The 16329-nt window shown below is 38.9% G+C and overlaps 1 long non-coding RNA gene across 1 annotated transcript; it reads right to left on the bottom strand.

Annotated features, from left to right (window-relative positions):
• Nucleotides 1-452: 452 nt before the first annotated feature.
• On the bottom strand, nucleotides 453-5632 carry LOC119743026. The gene is made up of 3 exons (XR_005272945.1): nucleotides 5530-5632; nucleotides 4444-4447; nucleotides 453-954 (listed from the first exon to the last, which is right to left on the bottom strand). It is a non-coding gene; the product is annotated as an uncharacterized LOC119743026 (long non-coding RNA).
• Nucleotides 5633-16329: the final 10697 nt, after the last annotated feature.

The following is a 16329-nucleotide window of genomic DNA, read 5'->3' as shown; positions in this document are numbered from 1 at the left end:
TGCAAGCAGTGTACACACTTCAACACAACTTAAGAAACTCAAATGCCGGACAAAAAACAAAACACATCTTTTTCCCTTCAGAAGCAAATTAGATAATTTGCTGTGAGAAATTGTGATGGTGAATCACTTGTAAGAGTTAATGTGGTTCAAACTGTGGGCCAAAGCCTGTAATCCTTGCGATCTTATCTTAACTTTTTAGTGGCAACTTCATTTCTCAGTAATAAGCAGTTTGGAACACATATATTGATATTTTACAATGTGCACACCACATCGTTTGCACAAATTAGAAATAGAGGGGACTGTTTCCCCAATGTAACTTTACCACATGAGGGCGATCACATTGCATCGCTGCCATTGCGTTCCAGTCTCGCCTCCATGGCACGTGGGCATTTTTCCACTAACCCCTGGCTGTCTGCCTATGGGGAATGCTTAAATGGCGATTCTGACTGGCTATTCAGAGCGTACTGCGCACGTAGACTGCGCGCCCTATATGCGCTCGCGCATTATCTCCTTCACGTTACGTCATATACACATTGTTTTCCAAGACTGCAGGATGCTTTTTCGAAGCATTGTAATTGTTTTGTGTTGTAAAGCGATGACAGAAGTACGTTCACTTAATATAAATCCTTACTAAAAACACCATGTCAAAATTTCATCATGCTCATGTTTGAAAGGATTGATTCTACCAAAAACAACACTTTAAAAAATGTCAGCACTGTGTCACACCTTTATTAATGACTTACATTACTCATGCCCACTTCCTATTTATTTAGTGTCAAGTTTGAAAGCAGATGAACTTAAAACATAGAAGTTATGGCCAAAATACTATTTTTGACCATAATGTTAATGTGCAATTTGGGCCAATGTGAATAACTAGATTCAGATTCAGCACTATGGAATTAGTAAAGTTGACCATATTGCAAGTTGACACCAGAAAGTTAAGACGAACCTCAACTTCTAGACCTGATACAGATTTTGACCCATGGCCTACTGGTATTAAGAAAATGTGAAATAATTTTTTAAATGATAAAACTGTTGTAATACATGTACATATGCAGGTTTTGTTCACATGGAATTAATGAGACATTTTAAAAAGATTGTTGTAAAGGCTGGACTGGCGCACAACACTCGGTGATTCTTTCCGGCAGAATTGTAGTCAAGTCTATCAAAAGTCAGTCTGGTGTCTTGATTATACGTTTGCCATCAACAAAATGTAATAGGCGGCACAAAAGGAATTGCGTTATCGTCTTCACTTTCGTGAGAAGACGAGGATTCCCCGATGAGTCACAAGCTTTTCCTGCTCTCAAAAATGTCTGATACAAAAAAAACCTACTTATTTTATGGTTGTCACAATTATCACTGATGAAGTTTTAAATAGATGTACATGGATTATGAAATTCCATGCAAATAACACGTCTGTTTTATTTATTTTGTGTGAATACTGACATGCTTATCTTCGACAGTGTCATTTTAACTTTTTAATCTGTCTAAAAGATTTTGTTCACTACAACTTGATCAAGTTCTTTGTATGGAGTACGCATCTAATCACCACTAAAATGTGGCAAATTAGCTGAACAGATCCATGTATTTAATATTGATGCAACATACATGTACATAAGATGATGTTGGTACTTTTAGTTTTAGCTCTTTGTGATCATAACTGTAAAATCACTTCATTTATCTTGAAATAATATTATGTAAATGGTTTAGAAGTTTGACTAAAGTACTGATGTCACTTAGCATGTGGTCTTAATATACAGGTACATGTATTAGCAACAATCTTTGTTGAGTGTGACCGACCACTGAGTAATACTTCTAGAATATTTTGATGTTATACCTGTAGTGGTTCTACTTTTGTGGGCCTTTCTTTAAAATTTGGGGCCCACATTTTTTTCTGTCCCTATTACATCTGACACGTATTATTTTGAAATTCTGGATGCACTCCTTCATGCTTTAAGCAAACTACCTATCCAACGAATTGAAAAAAACAAAACAATTTGAAGTATTTTTTAATGATTCTTGAGTGGCAAATTACAAAGTTTGGAAGCAACAGGGACAGGAAATATGTCACACATTGGACCCTTCATTTATAGAATGACCCTTGTGCCACCATTTGGTCAATATACAAGGTGGTTCTCAAACCACGGGTCTTGCCTGTTTTCTTTTGGATTTTTTTTGAAAGAGTTACTCACTTTTGAAATGAGATGCATTTTCCATGTGCAGCCTATTTTACAACTTGACCTCAGATGACCTTTGACCTTGGTATGTGACCTTTGACATCACTATCATATAAAATGTTGCCTTTTGCATCTATGATGCAAGAGTGGTTCCAATTGGAATTCAACTTTTCAAATGAGACCAGTTTAACATTTTGAGCCCATTTTACAACTTGACCTAAGATAACCTTTGACCTTGGTATGTGACCTTTGACATCATTATCATATGAAGGTTACCATGTTGAATCTATTACCCAAGTTTGGTTCCAATTGGACTTGAACTTTTCAAAGGTTCAGCCTATTTTACAACTTGACTCAGATGACCTTTGACCCTGGTATCTGACCTTTGACATCATTATCATATGACGGTTGCCATGTTGCATCAATGACCCAAAATTGGCTCCAATTGGAATTCAACTTTTCAAATGAGACCAATCTTACAGTTTAAGCCTATTTTGCTACTTGACCTCAGATGACTTTTCACCTTGGTATGTGACCTTTGACATCATTATCATACAAAGGATGCCATGTTGCATCAATGACCCAAGTTTGGTTCCTATTGGACTTCGACTTTTTAAATGAGACCACTTTTCATACGGATAGACATAGTGATTGCATGGTCTCTTTCCTGAACTGCGTTAGGGCGAGACAAAAAGCAAATGAAGGGACATTTCTAAATCAAAGGCTTGTCTTTCAACCGCATCATCTGCAATGTAATGACTGTCACTTGTGTTTTATAGTCAACAATTTCAAGCCCACGCGTATATCGAGTGAGACACACGCAGTGACAGGTCGTGTGCTTGCATCCTCCAAATAAAAGTTAGCATCAAGTGATGACAGCATGCAACTAAAGCAACAAATCTGACGTGGTATACCCATTACTTTTTAATCTACACTTCATTAGTTGACGGACATCATATTGGCTTGAATCTTACTCTCGTCACCATAAGCTGACAGTTTAGAGTCTACAGGATCCAATAAGAGACCTTTGCAATACAATTATTGATTAATCCTCAGATTCAGCAGTAATTGCACACACAGTTATGAGACAGAAGCCACGCCCCTTTTTTGGTCACAAAATCACAGTGTATAGCATGATACATGCACTGCTAACGCTGAACTTGAGATGTTCACCACTGCGGTTGTAGAGCGGTCGTCAATTCTCGAAGTAAACCAAATTGTATCTTGAATTTGGCATCAAGTCCGATGAGACTTGTTCACATCTCCAATTTTTGTTGTACTTATTTTGTTGTCTCAGCACACTCTGACATTTATTTGTACAAAAGAAAATCCTAGCTTTGAAATTCAGACTTTAAACAATTTGCATCTCTGCTTGGAGACAACTTCGGAGTCATTGTGATTTCTTGTTGTAGTCTGTATCCATGATGACTGCAGTAACTTCAACGCAAACGACGATGGAATTGGGTTTTTACAATGCCTCTCCATTCAATGCATCCATGGAGCCGGAAACTGATGGGACCAGCATTTACCAGTACCTTACTAATGTTATTAGCCTCATCTTTGTCATCACAGAAACCGCTCTACTCCTAACACTGAACCCACTTTGTCTCCTGGCTCTGAGTCATGTCCATGACACGGTCCAAGACACCACCAAAGTGTTTCTCCGCTCCATGACGGCTGCCGATTTAGGGGTGGGGATTTTCGGGGCCATCCCAATGATACCTTCGGTAATTAATGGGGCAGAGCGGTGGCAGTTTGGGGATGCACTGTGTGGAATGCAGTCCTTTCTGTTTTCATCATGTACTCTAGGATCCCTTGTTTCGCTGCTCTTGTTATCTGTAGATAGGTACATTTCTGTGGAATACGCACTCCGTTATCATTCCTTAGTGACGGTAAAGCGAGCCCGAATCACGGCCTGTGCTGCATGGGCAGTTGTCTTGTGCATCGTGACAGGGCATGGTCTTGTCAGCAGTTGGCAAACCTCATACAATTACTATACACTGGGGTGCATTTTCCACTCCAATGAAGAGGGTTCCTTCATCTACTTGCAAGTTATCTACACGATCATTTTACTAAGCTGTATGCTGACAATTGCGGTCGTTTACACCAGACTTTTCCTGATTTCGCGCCAGCATGCACGCCGCATTCACGTCGACAACCAGCCTGCTGGACAGGGAAACCGACTCGCAAGGCCTGCTACCAAGACTGTACACACCATGCTGCTCATTTTAATGAGTGCACTTTTTTTCAATCTTCTGCCCATCACATTCCTCATGTTAAAACCTTATTACAGTGAAATGGCGACCCTCTTTCTGTTAGTGTTACCTATACTGACAAACAGTTGGGTAAACGTTGTCATCTATTACCTCAGGAATAGGGAAATTCGCCAAGTGACATTCAATCTTCTGGTATCGTGCTACAAATGTTGCAAGCAGTGTACACACTTCAACACAACTTAAGAAACTCAAATGCCGGACAAAAAACAAAATGCATCTTTTTCCCTTCAGAAGCAAATTAAATAATTTGCTGTGAGAAATTGTGATGGTGAATTACTTGTAAGAGTTAATGTGGCTCAAACTGTGGGCCAAAGCCTGTAATCCGTGCAATCTCGTCTTAACTTTTTAGTGGCAACTTCATTTGTCAGTAATAAGCAGTTTGGAACACTTATATTGATATTTTACAATGTGCACACCACATCGTTTGCACAAATTAGAAATAGAGGGGACTGTTTCCCCAATGTAACTTTGAGGGCGATCAGTCTTGCCTCCATGGCACGTGGGCATTTCTCCATTAACCCCTGGCTGTCTGGCTGTGGGGAATGCTTAAATGGCGATTCTTACTGGCTATTCAGAGCGTACTGCGCGCGTAGACTGCACGCCCTATATGCGCTCGCCGTTATCTCCTACATGTTGCGTCACATGTACACATTTTTTTCCAAGACTGCGCGATGCTTTTTCTATATGGATTCGGAAGCCCCGTTTTATGGCCCTCCCCCCCCAAAAAAAACACCTCTTTGTCACTTTATTAACTTGAAACTGAAGACTTGTGATTGTTTTGTGTTGTAAATCGATGACAGAAGTACGTACACTTAATATAAATCCTTACTAAAAACGCCATGTCAAAACTTCATCATGTTCATGTTTGAAAGGATTGATTCTTCCAAAAAAAAAAACACCTTTCAAAAATTTCAGCACTGTGTCACGCCTTTATTAATGACTTACATTATTCATGCCGACTTCCTATTTATTTAGTGTCAAGTTTGAAAGCAGATGAACTTAAAACATAGAAGTTATGGCCAAAATACTATTTTTGACCATAATGTTAATGTGCAATTTGGGCCAATGTGAATAACTAGATTCAGATTCAGCACTATGGAATTAGTAAAGTTGACCATATTGCAAGTTGACACCAGAAAGTTAAGACGAACCTCAACTTCTAGACCTGATACAGATTTTGACCCGTGGCCTACTGGTATTAAGAGAATGTGAAATAATTTCTTAAAATGATAAAACTGTTGTCATACATGTACATATGCAGGTTTTGTTTACATGGAATTAATGAGACATTTTAAAAAGATTGTTGTAAAGGCTGGACTGGCACACAACACTCGGTGATTCTTTCCGGCAGAATTGTAGTCGAGTCTATCAAAAGTCAGTCTGGTGTCTTGATTATACGTTTGCCATCAACAAAATGTAATAGGCGGCACAAAAGGAATGGCCTTATCGTCTTCACTTTCGTGAGAAGACGAGGATTCCCCGATGAGTCACAAGCTTTTCCTGCTTTCAAAAATGTCTGATACAAAAAAAACCTACTTATTTTATGGTTGTCACAATTATCACTTATGAAGTTTTAAATAGATGTACATGGATTATGAAATTCCATGCAAATAACACGTCTGTTTTATTTATTTTGTGTGAATACTGACATGCTTATCTTCGACAGTGTCATTTTAACTTTTTAATCTGTCTAAAAGATTTTGTTCACTACAACTTGATCAAGTTCTCACTATGGAGTACGCATCTAATCACCACTAAAATGTGGCAAATTAGCTGAACAGATCCATGTATTTAATATTGATGCAACATACATGTACATAAGATGATGTTGGTACTTTTAGTTTTAGCTCTTTGTGATCATAACTGTAAAATCACTTCATTTATCTTGAAATAATATTATGTAAATGGTTTAGAAGTTTGACTAAAGTGCTAATGTCACTTAGCATGTGGTCTTAATATAAAGAAATATGTATTAGCAACAATCTTTGTTGAGTGTGACCGACCACCGAGTAATACTTCTAGAATATTTTGATGTTATACCTGTAGTGGTTCTACTTTTGTTGGTCTTTCTATAAATTTGGGGCCCACATTTTTTCTGTCCCTATTACATCTGAAACGTATTATTTTGAAATTCTGGATGCACTCCTTCATGCTTTAAGCAAACTACCTATCCAATGAATTGAAAAAAAAAAAACAATTTGAAGTATTTTTTAATGATTCTTGAGTGGCAAATTACAAAGTTTGGAAGCAACAGGGACAGGAAATATGTCACACTTTGGACCCTTCATTTATAGAATGACCCTTGTGCCACCATTTGGTCAATATACAAGGTGGTTCTCAAACCAAGGGTCTTGCCTGTTTTCTTTAGATTTTTTTTTTTAAAGAGTTACTCACTTTTGAAATGAGATGCATTTTCCATGTGCAGCCTATTTTACAACTTGACCTCAGATGACCTTTGACATTGGTATGTGACCTTTGACATCACTATCATATAAATGTTGTCATTTTGCATCTATGATGCAAGAGTGGTTCCAATTGGAATTCAACTTTTCAAATGAGACCAGTTTAACATTTTGAGCCCATTTTACAACTTGACCTCAGATGACCTTTGACCTTGGTATGTGACCTTTGACATCATTATCATATGAAGGTTAGCATGTTGCATCTATTACCCAAGTTTGGCTCCTATTGGACTTGAACTTTTCAAATGTTCAGCCTTTTTTACAACTTGACTCAGATGACCTTTGACCCTGGTATCTGACCTTTGACATCACTATCATATGATGGTTGCCATGTTGCATCAATGACCCAAAATTGGCTCCAATTGGAAATCAACTTTTCAAATGAGACAAATCTTACAGTTTAAGCCTATTTTGCTACTTGACCTCAGATGACCTTTGACCTTGGTATGTGACCTTTGACATCATTATCATACAAAGAATGCCATGTTGCATCAATGACCCAAGTTTGGTTCCAATTGGACTTCGACTTTTCAAATGAGACCAATTTGTACGTACATGTACATACGGAGGGACCCACTTACATACGGACGGACATTTTTGTTTACATACGGATAGACATAGTGATTGCATGGTCTCTTTCCTGAACTGCGTTCGGGCGAGACAAAAAGCAAATGAAGGGACATTTCTAAATCAAAGGCTTGTCTTTCAACCGCATCATCTGCAATGTAATGACTGTCACTTGCACTGTGTTTTATAGTCAACAATTTCAAGCCCACGCGTATATTGAGTGAGACACACGCAGTGACAGGTAGTGTGCTTGCATCCTCCAAATGAAAGATAGCATCAAGTGATGACAGCATGCAACTAAAGCAACAAATCTGACGTGGTATAAACATGACTTTTTAATCTACACTTCATTAGTTGACGGACGTCATTTTGGCTTGAATCTTACTCTCGTCACCATAAGCTGACAGGTTAGATTCTACAGGATCCAATAAGAGACCTTAGCAATATAATTATTGATTAATCCTCAGATTCAGCAGTAATTGCACACACAGTTATGAGACAGAAGCCGCGCCCCTTTTTTGGTCACAAAATCACGGTGTATAGCATGATACATGCACTGCTAACGCTAAACTTGAGATGTTCACCACTGCGGTTGTAGAGCGGTCGTCAATTCTCGATGTAAACCAAATTGTATCTTGAATTTGGCATCAAGTCTGATGAGACTTGTTCACATTTCCATTTTTCTTGTACTTATTTTGTTGTCTCAGCACACTCTGACATTCATCTGTACAAAAGAAAATCCTAGCTTTGAAATTCAGACTTTAAACAATTTGCAGTTCTGCTTGGAGACAACTTCGTAGTTATTGTGTTTTCTTGTTGTAGTCTGTATCCATGATGACTGCAGTAACTTCAACACAAACGACGATGGAATTGGGTTTTTACAATGCCTCTCCATTCAATGCATCCATGGAGCCGGAAACTGATGGGACCAGCGAGTACCAGTACCTTACTAAAGTTATTAGCCTCATCTTTGTCATCACAGTAACCGCTCTACTCCTAACACTGAACCCACTTTGTCTCCTGGCTCTGAGTCATGTCCACGACACGGTCCAAGACACCACCAAAGTGTTTCTCCGCTCCATGACGGCCGCCGATTTGGGGGTAGGGATTTTTTGGGCCATCCCAATTATACCTTCGGTAATTAATGGGGACTGGCCTTTTGGGGAAGCACTGTGTGGAATGCAGTCCTTTCTGTATTCATCATGTACTCTAGGATCCCTTGTTTCGCTGCTCTTGCTATCTGTAGACAGGTACATTTCTGTGGAATATGCACTCCGTTATCATTCCTTAGTGACGGTAAAGCGAGCCCGAATCACGGCCTGTGCTGCATGGGCAGTTGTCTTGTGCATCGTGACAGGGCATGGTCTTGTCAGCGGTTGGCAAGCCGAGTACAATTACAAAACACTGGGATGCCTTTTCTACTCCGATGATGGCCGTCCTCGCGTCTACTTGAAAGTTATCTACATCATTATTTTACTAACCTGTATGCTGACAATTGCGGTCGTTTACACCAGACTTTTCCTGATTTCTCGCCAGCATGCACGCCGCATTCACGTCGACAACCAGCCTGCTGGACAGGGTAACCGACTCGCAAGGCCTGCTACCAAGACTGTACACACCATGCTGCTCATTTTATTGAGTGCACTTTTTTTCAATCTTCTGCCCATCATATTCCTCATGTTGAATCTTTATGACAATGAAATGGCGAGCCTCTTTCTGTTAGTGCTACCCGTACTGACAAACAGTTGGGTAAACGTTGTCATCTATTACCTCAGGAATGGGGAAATTCGTCGAGTGACATTCAATCTTCTGGTATCGTGGTACAAATGTTGCAAGTAGTGTACACACTTCAACACAACTTAAGGAACTCAAATGCAGGACAAAAAACAAAATGCATCTTTTTCCCTTCAGAAGCAAATTAAATAATTTGCTGTGAGAAATTGTGATGGTGAATCACTTGTAAGAAATAATGTGGTTCAAACTGTGGGCCAAAGCCAGTAATCCGTGCAATCTCGTCTTAACTTTTTAGTGGCAACTTCATTTCTCAGTAATAAGCAGTTTGGAACATGTTCATTGATATTTTACAATGTGCACACCACATCGTTTGCACAAATTAGAAATAAAGGGGACTGTTTCCCCAATGTAACTATACCACATGAGGGCGATGGCAATGCATCGCTGCCATTACGTACAAGTCTCGCCTCCATGGACGCGTGCGCATTCCTCCATTAACCCCTGGCTGTGGGGAATGCTTCAATGGCGATGCTGACTGGCTATTCAGAGCATACTGCGTGCATAGACTGCGTGCCCTATATGCGCTGGTGCGTTATCTCCTACACGTCACGTCACATACATTTTTCAAGACTGCGCGTAACTTTTTCAATATGGATTCGGGAAGCCCCGTTTTATGCCCCCCAAAAGAATTCTGGGTAAAGAAATGGAGAACAAAAATAGTGTGTCACTTATTAACTTTAAGCTTAAAGACTTGTGATTGTTTTGTGTTGTAAAGCGATGACAGAGGTACGTACACTTAATATAAGTCCTTACAAAAAACGCCACAAAAATCTCATCATGCTCATGTTTGAAAGGATTGATTCTACCCCCCCAAAAAAATAAAATAAAAATTTAAGCACTTTTTCAATATGGATTCATCACTGTGTCACCTATTAAATAATGACTTATATTATTCATGCCGAGTTTCTATTTATTTAGTGTCAAGTTTGAAAGCAGATGAACTTAAAACATAGAAGCTATGGCAAAAACACTCTTTTTGACCAAATATTAATGTGCAATTTGGGCCAATGTGAACAACCAGATTCAGACTCAGCACTATCGAATTAGTAAAGTTGACCTTACTGCAAGTTGACACCAGAAAGTTAAGACGAACCTCAACTTCTAGACCTGATACAGATTTTGACCCATGGCCTACTGGTATTAAGAAAATGTGAAATAATTTTTTAAATGATAAAACTGTTGTAATACATGTACATATGCAGGTTTTGTTCACATGGAATTAATGAGACATTTTAAAAAGATTGTTGTAGAGGCTGGACTGGCACACAACACTCGGTGATTCTTTCCGGCAGAATTGTAGTCGAGTCTATCAAAAGTCAGTCTGGTGTCTTGATTATATGTTTGCCATCAACAAAATGTAATAGGCGGCACAAAAGGAATTGCATTATCGTCTTCACTTTTGTGAAAAGACGAGGATTCCCCGATGAGTCACAAGCTTTTCCTGCTTTCAAAAATGTATGATACAAAAAAAACCTACTTATTTTATGGTTGTCACAATTATCACTTATTAAGTTTTAAATAGATGTACATGGATTATGAAATTCCGTGCAATTAACACGTCTGTTTTATTTATTTTGTGTGAATACTGACATGCTTATCTTCGACAGTGTCATTTTAACTTTTTAATCTGTCTAAAAGATTTTTGTTCACTACAACTTGATCAAGTTCTTTGTATGGAGTACACATCTAATCACCACTAAAATGTGGCAAATTAGCTGAACAGATCCATGTATTTAATATTGATGCGACGTACATGTACATAAGAGGATGTTGGTACTTTTAGTTTTAGCTCTTTGTGATCATAACTGTAAAATCACTTCATTTATCTTGAAATAATATTATGTAAATGGTTTAGAAGTTTGACTAAAGTACTAATGTCACTTAGCATGTGGTCTTAATATACAGGTACATGTATTAGCAACAATCTTTGTTGAGTGTGACCGACCACTGAGTAATACTTCTAGAATATTTCGATGTTATACCTGTAGTGGTTCTACTTTTGTGGGTCTTTCTATAAATTTGGGGCCCACATTTTTTCTGTCCCTATTACATCTGACACGTATTATTTTGAAATTCTGGATGCACTCCTTCATGCTTTAAGCAAACTACCTATCCAACGAATTGAAAAAAACAAAACAATTTGAAGTATTTTTTAATGATTCTTGAGTGGCAAATTACAAAGTTTGGAAGCAACAGGGACAGGAAATATGTCACACTTTGGACCCTTCATTTATAGAATGACCCTTGTGCCACCATTTGGTCAATATACAAGGTGGTTCTCAAACCACAGGTCTTGCCTGTTTTCTTTTGGATTTTTTTGAAAGAGTTACTCACTTTTGAAATGAGATGCATTTTCCATGTGCAGCCTATTTTACAACTTGACCTCAGATGACCTTTGACCTTGGTATGTGACCTTTGACATCACTATCATATAAATGTTGCCTTTTGCATCTGTGATGCAAGAGTGGTTCCAATTGGAATTCAACTTTTCAAATGAGACCAGTTTAACATTTTGAGCCCAATTTACAACTTGACCTCAGATGACCTTTGACCTTGGTATGTGACCTTTGACATCAGTATCATATGAATGTTAGCATGTTGCATCTATTACCCAAGTTTGGCTCCAATTGGACTTGAACTTTTCAAATGTTCAGCCTATTTTACAACTTGACTCAGATGACCTTTGACCCTGGTATCTGACCCTTGACATCACTATCATATGATGGTTGCCATGTTGCATCAATGACCCAAAATTGGCTCCAATTGGAAATCAACTTTTCAAATGAGACCAATCTTAAAGTTTAAGCCTATTTTGCTACTTGACCTCAGATGACCTTTGACCTTGGTATGTAACCTTTGACATCGTTATCATACAAAGGATGCCATGTTGCATCAATGACCCAAGTTTGGTTCCAATTGGACTTCGACTTTTTAAAGGAGACCACTTTACATACGGATAGACATAGTGATTGCATGGTCTCTTTCCTGAACTGCATTCGGGCAAGACAAAAAGCAAATGAAGGGACATTTCTAAATCAAAGGCTTGTCTTTCAACCGCATCATCTGCAATGTAATGACTGTCACTTGTGTTTTATAGTCAACAATTTCCAGCCCACGCGTATATCGAGTGAGACACACGCAGTGACAGGTCGTGTGCTTGCATCCTCCAAATAAAAGTTAGCATCAAGTGATGACAGCATGCAACTAAAGCAACAAATCTGACGTGGTATAAACATGACTTTTTAATCTACACTTCATTAGGTGACGGACATCATATTGGCTTGAATCTTACTTGTCACCATAAGCTGACAGTTTAGAGTCTACAGGATCCAATAAGAGACCTTAACAATACAATTATTGATTAATCCTCAGATTCAGCAGTAATTGCACACACAGTTATGAGACAGAAGCCACGCCCCTTTTTTGGTCACAAAATCACAGTGTATAGCATGATACATGCACTGCTAACGCTGAACTTGAGATGTTCACCACTGCGGTTGTAGAGCGGTCGTCAACTCTCGATGTAAACCAAATTGTATCTTGAATTTGGCATCAAGTCTGATGAGACTTGTTCACATCTCCAATTTTTGTTGTACTTATTTTGTTGTCTCAGCACACTCTGACATTCATCTGTACAAAAGAAAATCCTAGCTTTGAAATTCAGACTTTAAACAATTTGCATCTCTGGTTGGAGACAACTTCGGAGTCATTGTGATTTCTTGTTGTAGTCTGTATCCATGATGACTGCAGTAACTTCAACGCAAACGACGATGGAATTGGGTTTTTACAATGCCTCTCTATTCAATGCATCCATGGAGCCGGAAACTGATGGGACCAGCGATTACTGGTACCTAATTACTAATGTTATTATCCTCATCCTTGTCATCACAGAAACTGCTCTACTCCTAACACTGAACCCACTTTGTCTCCTGGCTCTGAGTCATGTCCACGACACGGTCCAAGACACCACCAAAGTGTTTCTCCGCTCCATGACGGCCGCTGATTTGGGGGTGGGGATTTTCGGGGCCATCCCAATGATACCTTCGGTAATTAATGGGGACTGGCCGTTTGGGGATGCACTGTGTGGTATGCAGTCCTTTCTGTATTCATCATGTACTCTAGGATCCCTTGTTTCGCTGCTCTTGCTATCTGTAGATAGGTACATTTCTGTGGAATATGCGCTCCGTTATCATTCCTTAGTGACGGTTAAGCGAGCCCGAATCACGGCCTGTGCTGCATGGGCAGTTGTCTTGTGCATCGTGACAGGGCATGGTTTTGTCAGCGGTTGGCAAACCTTGTACAGTTACTATGCACTGGGGTGCATTTTCCACTCTGATGATGAGGGTTCCTTCATCTACTTGCAAGTTATCTACACGATCATTTTACTAAGCTGTATGCTGACAATTGCGGTCGTTTACACCAGACTTTTCCTGATTTCCCGCCAGCATGCACGCCGCATTCACGTCGACAACCAGCCTGCTGGACAGGGAAACCGACTCGCGAGGCCTGCTACCAAGACTGTACACACCATGCTGCTCATTTTATTGAGTGCACTTGTGTTCAATCTTCTGCCCATCATATTCGTCATATCAGAACTTTATTACAGTGAAATGGCGACCCTCTTTCTGTTTGTGCTACCCGTGCTGACAAATAGTTGGGTAAACGTTGTCATCTACTACCTCAGGAATGGGGAAATTCGTCGAGTGACATTCAATCTTCTGGTATCGTGGTACAAATGTTGCAAGTAGTGTACACACTTCAACACAACTTAAAAAACTCAAATGCCGGACAAAAAACAAAACACCTCTTTTTCCCTTCAGAAGCAAATTAAATAATTTACTGTGAGAAATTGTGATGGTGAATCACTTGTAAGAGTTAATGTGGTTCAAACTGTGGGCCAAAGCCAGTAATCCGTGCAATCTCGTCTTAACTTTTTAGTGGCAACTTCATTTCTCAGTAATAAGCAGTTTGGAACACATATATTGATATTTTATAATGTGCACACCACATCGTTTGCACAAATTAGAAATAGAGGGGACTGTTTCCCCAATGTAACTTTGAGGGCGATCAGTCTCGCCTCCATGGCATGTGGGCATTCCTCCATTAACCCCTGGCTGTCTGGCTATGGGGAATGCTTAAATGGCGATTCTTACTGGCTATTCAGAGCTTACCGCGCGCGTAGACTGCACGCCCTATATGCGCTCGCGCGTTATCTCCTACATGTTGCGTCACATGTACACATTTTTTTCCAAGACTGCGCGATGCTTTTTCTATATGGATTCGGAAGCCCCGTTTTATGGCCCCCCCCCCAAAAAAACACCTCTTTGTCACTTATTAACTTGAAACTGAAGACTTGTGATTGTTTTGTGTTGTAAAGCAATGACAGAAGTACGTACACTTAATATAAATCCTTACTAAAAATGCCATGTCAAAACTTCATCATGTTCATGTTTGAAAGGATTGATTCTTCCAAAAAAAAAACTTTCACAAATTTCAGCACTGTGTCATGCGTTTATTTATAACTTACATTATTCATGCCGACTTCCTATTTATTTAGTGTCAAGTTTGAAAGCAGATGAACTTAAAACATAGAAGTTATGGCAAAAACACTATTTTTGACCATAATGTTAATGTGCAATTTGGGCCAATGTGAACGACCAGATTCAGATTCAGCACTATCGAATTAGTAAAGTTGACCTTACTGCAAGTTGACACCAGAAAGTTAAGACGAACCTCAACTTCTAGACCTGATACACATTTTGGCCCATGGCCTATTAAGAGAATGTGAAATAATTTCTTAAAATGATAAAACTGTTCTAATACATGTTTATGCAGGTTTTGCAATCACCTGCAATTACATGAAATTAATGAGATTAATGACATTTTTAAAGGATAGTTGTAAAGGCTGGAATGGTGCAAAACACTCAGTAATTCTTTTAGGTAGAATTGTAGTCGAGTCTATCACAAGTCTATCACAAATCAGGACTTCAAGGTGTCTTGATTATATGTTTGCCATCAACAAAATGTAATAGGCAGCACAAAAGTTATTGTTGTCACAGTTATCACATATGAAGTTTTAAATATATGTACATGGGTTATGAAATTCCATGCACTTAACATATTTGTTTTGTTAATTTTGCATGAATACTTACAATCTTTCTTAGAAATTGTGATAATAACCTTTTAATCCGTCTAAAAGATTTTTTTTTTTCACTACCACTCGATCAAGTTCTATATGGAGTAGCATCCATATGTGCCACATTAGCTGAACAAATCCATGTATTTAATATTGATGCAACGTACTTGTTGGATAATAAGATGATGGTGGTACTTTTAGTTTTAGCTCTTTGTGATGATAACTGTAAAATCACTTCATTTATCTTCAAATAATATTTAATGGTTTAGAAGTTTGACTAAAGTACTAATGTCACTATGTATGTGGTCTCGATGTATTAGTAACAATCTTTGTTGAGTGTCACTGACCACTGAAAGTAATACTTCTAGAATATTTTAAAGTTCTATCTTATTGATGTTATACCTGTAGTAGTTCTACTTCTGTGGGTCATTTCTATAAAGTTGGGGTCCACATTTTTTTCTGTCCCTCTTACATCTGACATGTATAATTCTGAAATTCTGGATGCACTCCTTCATGCTTTCTTTCTCAGAGAGTGATTACGTGAAAGTGTATTAAAGGTCACAATACTGGCAACAAAAAGTGGGACATTAGAGATCTGAAGCAAGATGAAAGCTGCATGCTGTTACTTTTGATGGGAGAAACATCCCTTTAACCCTGCCGGCTGCGCAGGGGCTCACGCGCTAGGCACTTTTTTTTGTTTCTTAACTTTTTTTATGAAGCTATCGCCCAATTCCCTTGAAACTACATGTATTCCTAAAGTGAACCTTGTGGTTTGAGATGGTATGGTCGCTTTTCTTGTAGGAGTTCACTTGGGGGTCAGCCGCCCCTGGGAAAGTTGGGCCTCCAGCCAAAGCCCATTCACTTGTGCACAAAAACAGTTCTCTGTGTTTCACATACCGCCGTCACAACAATATGTC

This window comes from Patiria miniata, unplaced genomic scaffold (genome assembly GCF_015706575.1).
Source record: "Patiria miniata isolate m_02_andy unplaced genomic scaffold, ASM1570657v1 HiC_scaffold_6, whole genome shotgun sequence".
Classification (NCBI taxonomy): Eukaryota; Metazoa; Echinodermata; class Asteroidea; order Valvatida; family Asterinidae; genus Patiria; species Patiria miniata.
This window is presented reverse-complemented; position numbering and strand designations above follow the sequence as displayed.